Source organism: Nicotiana tabacum, chromosome 7, assembly GCF_000715075.1.
Source record: "Nicotiana tabacum cultivar K326 chromosome 7, ASM71507v2, whole genome shotgun sequence".
Lineage (NCBI taxonomy): Eukaryota > Viridiplantae > Streptophyta > Magnoliopsida > Solanales > Solanaceae > Nicotiana > Nicotiana tabacum.
In genome coordinates this window covers 179,427,413-179,440,127 of record NC_134086.1, presented here as the reverse complement: position 1 = coordinate 179,440,127, position 12,715 = coordinate 179,427,413, and the positions used below count along the sequence as shown (strand labels likewise).

The window sequence follows — 12,715 nt, the reverse complement described above, 5'->3', positions numbered from 1 at the left end:
AAAGAAGGAAATTAAAAAAAAACAAAAAAAACTGTTTTTTGGGCTTTTCACGCGTCCATATTGGGTGAAACTCACTTTATGTGCCAACTCAGCAAGAAGTGTTTAATTGGAACAAAGTTTGGAACAAAGTTCATGTAACGTACGTGCTCAATAGGAACTCTCTTAAGTTTAGGTGTCTAAATGAAAGATCGTGCCAACTTTAAGTGTATCCGTATGTATTACGCCATTTGATAACCTAAAATATAAATAGTACATATGTACGATTATGTCTTTGATTACTTTGTTTTTCTGAATCCGTTTAAACGATTGAAAACGTGATTAAATATGATTTTGCTCTTCAGCAACTGATATGTGATAGGAACATAAGAAAAATCGGAAAAGAATTGTTTTGGAATAGATCCGTCACCGCTGTGTTGATCCGAATATTTATGGATGGATCTAGCTAATCCAAATATATATTGTTAAATAATAGTAAAATAGGTTGCTAAAGACTTTTGGTTCACGTGAAAGGGGTGGCGGTAGACATGATTCTTTTCAGTTAAATATTTTTTGTAACCCATTGTAAATTTCTTTCCATGATTCCTTGTGGGTTGGTTAAACGAGTTGGTAACAAACTTGTTTTGTGATATAATTTAAAATTAAAAAAAAGGGTATAGGCTCAAGGAAAGTAACTGGTGGCGGCAAAAGCTGTGAAAGCATAGCTTTCTTTATTTAAACTCTAGGTTACTTGTTTCCTTTGATGATTTCTTGGTGATTGGACAGATTATTATATATTTTTCTCCAGTTCGAGTTTTTTATTTTGTTGTGCATTAAAGAGAAGAGATCATTGATATATTGAGCATAGTCTTGGTCCTTGATTCACTGGATTGTTGGATTAAGTGTTGGATCATGAATCACAATAACGTAGGCTCACATTGTATCTCATATTTCTACTATATAGAAAAGGCAAAGATGGTCGACCAGGCAGATTTGTCATTATACTTGCCACCATCTTTGCTTTTTGGTAGAAATAATAATAAAAATAAGTTTTTCTACAAAGCTACAATATTCTAAAAGTCTTTCCCAATTTTATCTGCTTTTTTCTCCGACCAAACCCAACATCCTAGAACTCTCCAACAGTTCCTTTTATACATATAATGTATTTACTTCCGGTCGGTATATTTTGAAAGACTTGTGTAGGATTGATTCATCTTCACCCTTAGGTCAGTTCTTTAATCTTCTTCCAGTTTTTTTCAAAAAAAAATAAAATGATTTCATGTTCAATGGGTGTTCCAATTCCATATCTGATTTTCTTCCACTTCTTTCCCTTAATTTTTTTCCCCAAACCTGCTACCATTTCCAAATTTTATGGCTGAAATATATGGGTCATTGTATTTGAAAGAGATTATTTATGTCAGACTATCTCCCCAATGTTCTTGGCTTAATCCTCATTCTTCTGTTATTTTTGTATGATCTTAATTTATGTTTTGAATTTTAAGTATTAATAATGTCTACTATATAGAAAAGGCAAAGATGGTAGAAATTCGAAAAAACAGAAATATGATGGAAATGCTGAAATGAGAGGGAAAAAAAGGATTTTTCTAAAATTTTTTGTATTAGAGATCCAAAGAAGAGTGTTTTCTTTGCAGGCCGCCTCTATTCCTCTCTTCTTTCTCTTTACTCTCTTCTTTTACATAGTTACATGATAATTTTTACTTCAGTTCTTTATAATTAATGTTTCTTTGTCATCATTCTTCTATGTAATATATTCAAATGTATTTGTTAGTATTAGTTCTCAGAAAATGGTTGGCCTTAAAAAGTTATTGTTGGTTAGTTGTTGGTAATTCTTTAACGTATTCATCGGCTAATTGTTGCTATGACTTCTTTGAACAAAAGTTGTTGGCTACATCTGATGAGTCCACATGTGAATAAAATTTATATTTTCCCCTCAGCATATAGAAACCACTTATACGAGATCATTATTGACAGTTTCCTATTTTGGTTGTTTTGTTTTAATTACAGGTTTCGCTCTTTGTTGTATTGTCATAGCTATATGTTCGTGCGGTTTAGTAGCAAATCACTGGTGGTAAGTACTGCTCTTTTGCTGGATTTAATTTTTTCCACTTACCTTCTTCGTATTAAGGAGGTGTTGGCCTTTTTATTCATTTCATGTCGTCTCAATCATACTTTAACTCTTTTCGATTACAAGGTAATATATTCTATCCAAAATTAGTTATGTAGCTATGCATGTAATAGAAATATCTTTACTTGAGATGCTTTGCTTTGTGGTATATGCCAATACAATTTAACTTACATACCTTGTACGCATATCATTCATCAATGACAAACATATAGCTAAAATTGTAATTTTTTCCTTTTTTAAGCACCGGTCATTAGAAAAATATCCGGGCAATAGAAAAGCTGTCTTAATGGCGGATAGAAATCATGAAAATGACCAGAACTTTGGAAAAGCACGTGATGACAAAAGTTTTTCTATTATATAGAAAAACCAAGTCTGATCGACCAATGCCAGAATTATAATTACATCAATATGCAAGGTTAAATTGGTAAGATGGACAAATATAAAATATTTTATGTGTCCACTGCTTGCTCACTCCAGGTTTGACGGTAGCTCTAGAAACATCGTCTCTTTCATCTCTTTTCACAAAGAAATGCTCCTCCATTTTTTTGCTCGAATCTCTTCATATTCTTAATTAAGTGGCAATTAATGACGAGATTCATGCCTTTTTGGTTGTAGTTTCAGTTGAGTTCCAATTGCCCATTTATTAATTATATGATTTTTATAGTTCTTGAATAAGGTTTCTCCATAATGATGCCCTTTTGTCATTCTTGCCGTGTCGGCTTAAAACTCATGTGCATACTTCTATTTCCCTTATTTTCATTTGGAATATCTATTTATTTGCTTCTGTATGTATGAGAATTTTATCTTGCAATTGTCTTTTGGATTTAATTATGATTTTCTTTGTCTCTGGGATCTTTTGAATTATATTTATTTTCGAAATTTTTGTTTGTGTGTGTTTTTTCACATGTTCCAGAAATTTGCAGGAATGACAGGGGTTTATTGGATTGGTTTCTCCTTAACACTTTGACAGCTCTTTAATTGCATCTAAATTATCAAAGTGAGGTTCTCGAATTGCTTTGGTAGCTCTTTCCCTTTTGTCTTATTGTTTTGTAATAATCCATTTTTGAAGTATTTTCTCAGGGATTACTTATTGTTACGAGCGGGGGTTTTTATCCCCTTCTTGATTCTTGCCGCTTTATATCAGGTGAAACCTTATGTCTAAGCTCTAAAGAACCAAAATATATGATGGAATTTTATTCTAAAGATTCACCCTTTTCGGTAAGTTGTTTGTCATGTCTTTTACTTCAAACTTTTTGAAGCCCTCAGTTAAACTTTATATGCCTTTAAGATTCCGATGCTTTTACATATAATGTAAAAGAGGTTTCTGAAATAGTTTGGACATGTTTGTGAAAAATGATAACCAAATATGATCTTTTAGTCATAGAGGATCATCAAAGAGGTTGGGAGATTCTCTACTAGCAATATTTTAAAATGAAATGGCATATTTATATATGTCATGTAAGTTAGAATTCAAAGAAGATTCTATAGATACTCGTATTGTGTAGAACCTACCAGTATTTTTTTAGCGAGCCCCCTCAATTTATAAAGAATAGCGTAAAGTAGTACACTATTGGATAACACATCTTGCAGAACAAGTATCTTTGGAATTGATTGCATTTTTTTGGGGGAAGGTTCTTTATTATCCTTAGCTTTCTGGAGAATGAGGCTTGTGTACTTTTAAGTATTTGGCACAAAAACAACAACTACTATCCGCAATACCAAGCATGTTGAAGTCAGCTATTTGGCACAAAAAGATTATTGAGTATTGATTAATGAAATTATAGTTCCTCATATTCCCATGACGAAGCTGTAGGAATATAATGAAAACACAGCTATCTATCATGCTTCATGGAAATGTTTTTTCCTTGATCGCCATATTGTTGGATTAAGTACAATTTGCTATTTTATTCCCCTTTTAGCTTTAGAAGTAACGAAGAAGTAATAGTTGAAACTGTTTGTTGCTTGCCTTACATTTCACCTAATATGAGGGAACACTTCTTAGATTATCATATGTTGCCCTTTGTAAGGATGATTGCCTCATATTGATAGTGCAAAGTAGAGTTGTTATAATGTTTGTCCCATATAATTCCCTTGCCTCATTTATACTGAAAAATTACTCTAGTGGATGAATCTATATCATCTGATTTTGCGTAACTATCATTTTGATTACTGTATATGGCAGGGTTCCATCAGGACCTGGTCATTCCAGTAATGAATTTTCATAATGAAGACAAGGATTTTATGTGTTTGGCTGGGGATGTTTTTGATGTGCCAATTAGGAAGGATATTATTCATCGTGTTGTAAGATAAGATGGCAACTAGCAAAACGACAACAGGTATGTGCACAATTCTTTTGAATCCCAAATTTCCAATTATAGAGCGTACATATTGGCGATCTATTCCTGTTTTACTCTGTGTTTCCCGTGCCTAAGAGCCATTTATCATTTTCCATTTCTCATCTTACTGTCAATTGTTTCTCTGGGAAACAAAGAGGCTTACTGGGGAAAAAGAGAATCAGGATGATCATTTTGAGGCATATGAAAACCACAGAAACTCATATGCCTTTGGGGGAAAAATCGTCTTGCTAAAGAAAATTGTTGCATACAAAAAATGATATAAGGCGTATCGTTTAAATCAATCAGGGCCTCTTTTTCTCCTACCTGTTTACTATCTTTATGCTTGTTCCCCTGATTCTACAAGCTTTGTAAATTATAGTTACTTGTCAAGGCAATAGAGGATTCAAATGGTGTTGTTGACCTACTCTTGATGAATATTGCAGATAACCCATTTAACTAAAACAATTAGTGAAGTTACTGGGGCTGGTAGAAAACCGTGGTGGCAGAAGGGAACTGGGCGAGCAAGGCCTGGAACACTGCATGGTACTCAGGTTCTACTTGTGTATATTGCTTTGATGTAAAGAGTATATCTTTCTGCTAAGTAATTTTGAATCATTTTTAGGACAAAAGTTTCCTGTAAATGTAAAATATCCTACATAATCCCCTTCTCTTGAAGTTCCAATCTTTCAAAATTTTCAGGTTCAAAATTACCTTGGTGAAACTTGTTCACGGATCTAATTGAAGCAAATATTATCACTATGTTTCTTCTTGACTCTTGAGCTTGAATGCTTCGTGAAGATCTTGTCAGTTTGCAATACATACATGTCGAGTCAAAGGTGCAGGCATAAGTTGTAATTATGCATGGTTAAAATGTTAGTACTTGGTTTCCTACCCACAAGCCGCATCAACAGAAAGAGAAAGGAGTTAGTTTCAGTAGGTATAGACGTATAAGGGAAAAAAGGGGACTCTGGAAGTTCATAGAGTGAAACATATTGCATTGGCTTGCCATCGTGGGATTTTTATGTCTAATTTTGTCTGTTCTTTTGGCATACGGAATTAACTGTACATCGCATGAAGTATTCTTGTTTCTTAGTTGTAATATAAAGTAAAACTGCATTAGAATCAAAATCGTTGGGCCCACAAGCGCGGGCAAGAGTCATCTAGTGTATAATAAATAATTTATAATTAATAAGTGGTTGCTAAGAAGTAGCATATTTATTTGAAATTATTGAAAATTCTTAACACTTTATCCATAGAAGATGAAATCATACATATGTTAAGAATATATGATTAAATAAATAGTTATCACTAAGGTGATTTATTTATTTAAGATCATTAAAAATTCTAATAGCTTTATACATAGGTGATTATGTTAGTACATGGATTAAGAGTTATGATTAGTAAATAGGATCTACTAAAATAGTTTATTTATTTGACTCATTAAAAAGGTGCTCAATGAAATTGTCTTTGAAAGTGTATGCTAGTGGTGGAGTTTATCTATTGAAAAAATGTTCATGAGAAGAGATACTGAGTATTTCACCCTAAACGATGAAAAGTAATATGGATTCTCATGTCTATAAATCAAGAGGACAATTTGTTGCAAGAGGAAATTTTCTGTATCTTACCCAAATAAACGATATAATGTATGTTCTATGCTCATGGGACAATAATAAGGAGAACGAAAGTATGATCATATTTATTTTAATCCTATGAAAATGTCCAAAAAGGTTATTCTCTGAATTTAGTTATAAATTTGAAGATCATGATTTTGACGAACTCCAATTGACCTTAAATTTGGTAGGTCATGAACACATAATATGAAGCAATTAATTCCAAATAAAGATACTTAGAGGTGAAACTAATAAACGGGGGATTTATCATAACAAACTAACCTCATATCTAATGAACATAAGAACCTAAGATCCCTAAATGGTCAAATTTTCGCAAATAATCCCGAACACGTACTCATCACCCCGCCTACACGGACTTCACATGACACAATTAGCACCAAAGACTCACATCTTAAGGGATAGTTCCCCCATACAAAGTTAGGAAAGATACTTACCTCAAAAAAGCTAGACTGTTATTCTAAAATGACCTTCTCGAGTGAAACAACCTCTGAACGGCTCAAATCTAGTCAAAATAACTTCAATTCATAAATTAAAGTCATAGAAAACAGTATAATAAAGCTTCAATCCTTAACAAGAATTAAAAGTCAACCCAAAAATTCGAACCCAGAGCCCGTACATCGGAACCAGATAAAATTTACAAAACCCGAACAGTCATTCCGATATGAGTTTAACCACACCAAAATTATCAATTTCCGATATCAAATCATAATTTTACAGTTTGAAAGATTTCTTCAAAATTTCCATTTTTCTCAACTCAAAATTTAATGATAAAAATAAAGATGAAATCATGAAGTATAATTAATTTCGAGTGAATAACACCTACCCCAAAGATTTTCTTGAAAACCCCACGAAGAATCGCTTAAATCTGAGGTCTACAACTCAAAATATGGAGAAAATGGCCAAACCCGCGACTTATATGATTGGTCCCAGGCACGATCGCACCTGTGACGCATTAGCCGCTTCGACGGCATCGCATTTGCGACAAAACATCGGCTTTTGCAGAGAATCACTGGAGGCCGCTCAACGCACCTGCGGAAAAAGCCCTGCTTCTGCGCTAACGCAGGTGCGGCCAGTGTTGCGCTTCTGCGCTACCTCTTCTCTCCTGCTCCTTTCCCGTCCGCTTCTGCAATCACGCAGGTGCGGAATATCCTTCGCACCTGCGGCAACTGTCCAGACCTGCCCAATTCGCTTATGGGACCAATTCATGCTTCTGCGTGCACGCACCTGCGGTCCCGCACGCGCAGGTGTGAAGACACCAGTTAAAAAAAAATCCAGTAGCTCCAAACAATGCTCCAATGATCCGAACCCCACCCGAAACTCTTTTGAACCACTCAGGAACTCATCCGAATATACCAATAAGTCCATAACATAACACAGACCTATTCGAAGCCTCAAATCACATCAAACAACGTCGAAACTATAAATCGCACCACAAATCGAACTTATGAATTTCCAAGTCTTCTAACTCTCAAACACGTGCCGAAACATATCAAATCAACCCGGAATAACGCCAAATTTTGCATGCAAGTACCAAATTACACAATAGAGTTAATCCAACTCTCGGAACCGTAACTCGAGCCTAATATCACCAAAGTCAACTCTCGGTCAAACCTCTCAACGTTCCAAAACTTTAACTTTCCAATTTTCGCCGAAATGCTTCAAATTATCCTAAAGACCTCCAAATCCAAATCCGGACGCACGCCTAAGTTCAAAATCACCATACGAAACTACTTAAACTATCAAAATGCCATTTGGGAGTCGTCTATACAAAAGTCAAATTCCGGTCAACTCTTACCGCTTAAGCTTCTAAAACATGAATCCTTCTTCCAAGTCAATCCCAAATCATCTTAATCGAACTCGATTACGCACATACGTCATAACACATAATACAGAGCTGTTCGAGAATTGAAGCCATTGAACGTAGCATTAATTCTCAAAACGACTGGTCGGGTCGTTACATTCTTCCCATCTTAAACAAACGTTTGTCCTCGAACGTGTCAAGAATCATTTCGAAATCATCAAATCACTGAGTGAACTTACCATACATACACCGGCGGGTGATCCCACGACACCTCAATCCACATAATCGACGACACCGTCCCAATTGAAAATTATTCCTTTCACCCACACTGATAACCTTAGAACCAAATTTATCACTATCCAATCCTTTCCAAAAGACCCGATTCCCACATCAACACACAGTACCAACTTCAACTAGTTGCAACAACTTATGCCTACATCCCCAAGGTACAATCACACAATGTAACACATCATATATATATATGCCCTTAACAACAATTCTAGCCACAATAGCTGCCTATAGTCAAATTCAGTACCGGCTATTAGCCTCATATCCGTTAGAATCCTATTTCAAACCTTCACAACACTAACAACTATGCAAGAAACATGATGGTAGTAATTTTTGACCCATACAGAAACAATTTGAACTTTCAATAGTAAATCTCAATAATTAAATTAATTTCCCGAATACCACAATATTGACTGTCAAACTATCAAGTACGATGTTCATATCTCGGTTATCTCTATTGTTATTCTAATCTGAAAATTGTGGAGATAAACTACTCCTAGAACAATTTTAAAGAAAAAATAATCCATTTTCTAGGTACTCGTTTCATGATGATTGACCAGTTTGGTCAGAACTCTCTATTAAAGATTAGCTGAAAATTTTGCAATTATGCAGCTTGGCGTGCATCATGCATGTTCACTAAAAAATCTTATATTATTATGGTGATTGTGCGTGGTCTAAGGCTAGCTAATACTAATGTATATAATACTCGAAGAACAACTTCCTGAGGCCTTTTAATTTTGTTTCGATGTTTTAGACTGATTAAATAGGTAAATACTAATTACCATCACCTGGTGTTAGTTTACATTATGAGAAAATGTCCAGACTAAACTTAGAGAAAAGTGCATGTTGAAAAACTAATTCAAAGTTGTAGTAGGAAACTTTAGTTATTTATGATTTAATTTATTTAATTCATGTCTAAATAGGATTTGCAGTTAGAATAAATATAGGAATAAGTTTTTCTGTTTCTAGTTGAAATAGGTTTCATACTATTATAAATAGGGGTATTGATACCTTATTTTATATGTGGAGAAAATAAAGAATTATAGAGATCAATTAGAGATTTATAATAAAATATTTTCGTTCATAGTTAAATATATGACTTTTGTCTCAGAACTCAATCTTATATTTTGAATTAATTCGAAATTATCAACAAATATCTAAGGATGAGGTTAGTTTTATCCTTCCTTTGTATCAAAAGACTGTTAAAACTCCATACAATGCTTCTATAAAAAGACTTAAGTCAGATAATGGTAGAAAGTACATCTCCCAAAAACTGTTGCAGGGGTATTTGTTCTTTTTCTCGACCAATTTGAATTCCATTTCATTTTTTATTTTAAGTGTTGTAGAGTAGTAAGTAGCTAGGCGGATTTCAGCGCGCATGCTGCATTGAGAATCTCTAAAGAAATTAGAAGCATTGACTGGCTGTTGACTTACATTAGCTTGATGACTGAAGGATTCAAGGATATTATTATTTCATGTATGCACAAAAGTAAGAATTGGGGAAATTAAAGCAACTTCTGGGTATTTGGTGTAAATGATACTAATAGTGCTAGTTTTTCAATTACTTCAAATTACATGCAAATGTCCAAAACATACAGAAGTGCCAGCACATGCACATGGCTATTGTTAACATGGAGGATCACTTTAATTAGCTAGTGGGGACATACACTAGTATATAGCTAATACTATGACGTACAGTCAGATTAAGTTAATTAATCTTTAAGTTTTTTCTTAATATATGAAACGAGCTACTTTCTCAATTAGTATATTATAGTAGCACTAGTACTAGTAAAAAATTTCAAACCAGTGAGAGTCAACATATATAGTGCACGCAGAGGCTCAGAAGGCAGCATTTCAGCTCTCGAGGGATTATATTGGATCGTTGTTGTTGTAAGAAAGGATAATGATTAAATTTCCCACTATTTAAGTGATTGCTTGGACTTGATAGGTAAAAAGCAGATCCTCATTACAGGGAACTTGCTCAAAACAAAGAGTCTCTCTATCTTTTTTCTTTTTTTAAACACTTTTTGGTACCAAAGAGACTCATAAAGAATTGACAGCATGCATGAATATTCTCTGCATGATCTCTTTATTTTTACGACTTCAATAAATCCTATTTCTGGTATCTAACTTTCATGCACTTATTTTCGTGTTCTTTTCATGCACTTATTTCTGTATTTTCTCACTATCAAGTATAGATACGGTCTACAGAGTCAGGATTTTGAATTTAAGGGTTCTAAATTATAGAAAAGATAACTTATTGAGTTCTACATAAATTACTAATATATATTAAGTTAATTTTTTTTAATATAAATAAAAAGTTTAGGCCAAAACCATTTATTTAGCAAACCATAAACCAAACGGTACGATAGCTCCGCCCTTTACGAAGTACAGTGCAGTACTCTGTTTTGATGAAGCCCTGCTTTATTTTGTTACTTTTACAGCAACACCTGCTTTAATCTTGCTCCCTCCTTCAATTTACGTGAACCTATTTCCTTTTTGGTCCGTGCAAAAAAGAATGACTTCTTTCCTTATTTGGAAACAATTTACTTTTATGCAATAATTTATAGCCATACAAAATATATGTGTCTCATTTTACACCACAAGTTCAAAAGTCTTCTCTCTTTTCTTAAATTCCGTGTCCAGTCAAATGGGTTCACGTAAATTGAAACGGAGGGAGTATATTATAGAAGTAAAAAAGAAAAAGGATATTAACCGTACAAGTTATATACACTATGGTACTACTCTATAACGTGCATAGATTTGGATGTACAAATATTTGGAAGTGGAGGACCCCTCCAATCTCCTTTCTTTCAAATTATAATGATGTGATTATTGTACCCCTGCCATTATATCTCTATCAAAGTCCTTATCCTGCGTACTATATCTATCATTAAGAATCCACGTACTACGTAATAGTAATACGCTCCTTATTACTTTCTGGTATAGCTTAAATGACTAGTACTCATAATTTTGGTTTTATTATGCAAAATTTAATCAATTTAGATCTGCCGCAGATTCTGTCCCTCACCACGAAAACAAAGAAGGAAGACATAATTCCGATTTGATAAAAATTGGGAAAAATTATAAGAAAATACACATGACTTTATCTCATAACAAAAAATAGTTCATGTTTTTAAGTTTTACGTGACCTAGCCCATATTATATATATTTTGAAAGTACTAGCAAATTCAAAATTCGTGTTCTTACAACTATTGTTTCTAAAAGCTATGGAGTTAAATTTGTGTTCTCACAACCATTGCTTTCACTCTCTCTTCTTCTCACATCTTATACATGTGCTTCAAGTGGCCGTATATTTTTTGCTTCCCCTCTTGCGTCAACTGATTGCAATGTAAGAAAATTGAAGAGTAGAAGTCCACCATTGAAGACCATTCAAAACAGAGAACTAATTCCAATTTAATATTAATCCTCCTCTCTCTATATAGTTTAGGGTTGAATATTAGGAATTGAGTAAAACAAGAAAAAGAAAATCAAATTAAAAATGAAAAGGAAAGTCAAGTTGAATGAATTTTCAACTTATAACAACTTCAAACAATTGGTTTATACATTTTGTGTATACAAAGTAGTTCTGAATACAACCTTGTCTAGCCTAAAAAAAAAAATCTAGTTTTCCACGAGGGAAATTCCACTTCGGGTAAAGCATTTCCTATTAAAAATGACTTTATTTGGTGCTTGAATTTAAAATCTATTAATTAAAGATAGAGGAATATTTACATCGCACCACAACATTTGGTGATCTGATTGGATTTAATTATTTATTTCGAAAGACAAAAAAACAACTCGTGGATTTAAATTTCAACTGATTTACCTTCCTAAATTTAATTTGTAGCCTTGGATTATTAACAGTATCATCCTCAAAGTTATTTCTTTTCCTAAATTAGACTGCCTCTGACCATACTATATATTGTATCAATGTTTCAACTTATTTACCATCCTAAATTTGATTCTTGGACTATTAATATAATATTGGCTCATCCTCAAAGTTACTTTTTTTTCTTTCTAATTTAGACTGCCCTTTAAACATGCTATAGTCAGTGATTTTATGGGCTCTATATAATATTCATATTGATGAGAAAACTGCAGAGAATCCTAAATATGTCTGTCTATATTGAATGAGAAAAACTAACTTCATCAGGATACTATTCAAAGACAAAATAGTAGGTGCCATTATAACTTTCACTATAACTGTTTGACTCAAAAGATAATTAAAATCTTTTTGAACAAATCAATCAAAAAAATAAAAGGTAAATCTTAGTTAAGGATAATTAACGCTAGATCCGGAATGAATAATATGAATAGAAAAACATAGTTAAGTATAAATGTTGACAGTGATTATGGCCAGATTTAATAGCATAAAGAAAGATGCATTAAGTAACATTAAGTGGTCATAAAATGTAAATAAAGGAAAAGATTCACCCAATCCTGAGTTAGACGGATCTTCTTTCATTTGATAAAGATGAATGATAGACAAATACAAGAACCTTAGGACCCTTATTGGATCTGATGAATGTATGGG

The 12,715-nt window shown here is 33.4% G+C and overlaps 1 long non-coding RNA gene across 9 annotated transcripts; it reads left to right on the top strand.

Annotated features, from left to right (window-relative positions):
- The first annotated feature begins 1,983 nt into the window (after positions 1-1,983).
- Positions 1,984-5,523, top strand: LOC107820720 (uncharacterized). Of its 9 annotated transcripts, none has more exons than XR_012711433.1 (4): positions 1,984-2,065; positions 3,046-3,119; positions 3,203-4,458; positions 4,902-5,523. It is a non-coding gene; the product is annotated as an uncharacterized LOC107820720 (long non-coding RNA). The 9 variants fall into 9 exon arrangements; XR_012711432.1 differs by lacking the exon at positions 1,984-2,065 and adding an exon at positions 2,457-2,742; XR_012711431.1 differs by lacking the exon at positions 1,984-2,065 and having other exon boundaries at positions 2,457-3,119; positions 3,203-3,266; positions 4,305-4,458.
- Positions 5,524-12,715: the final 7,192 nt, after the last annotated feature.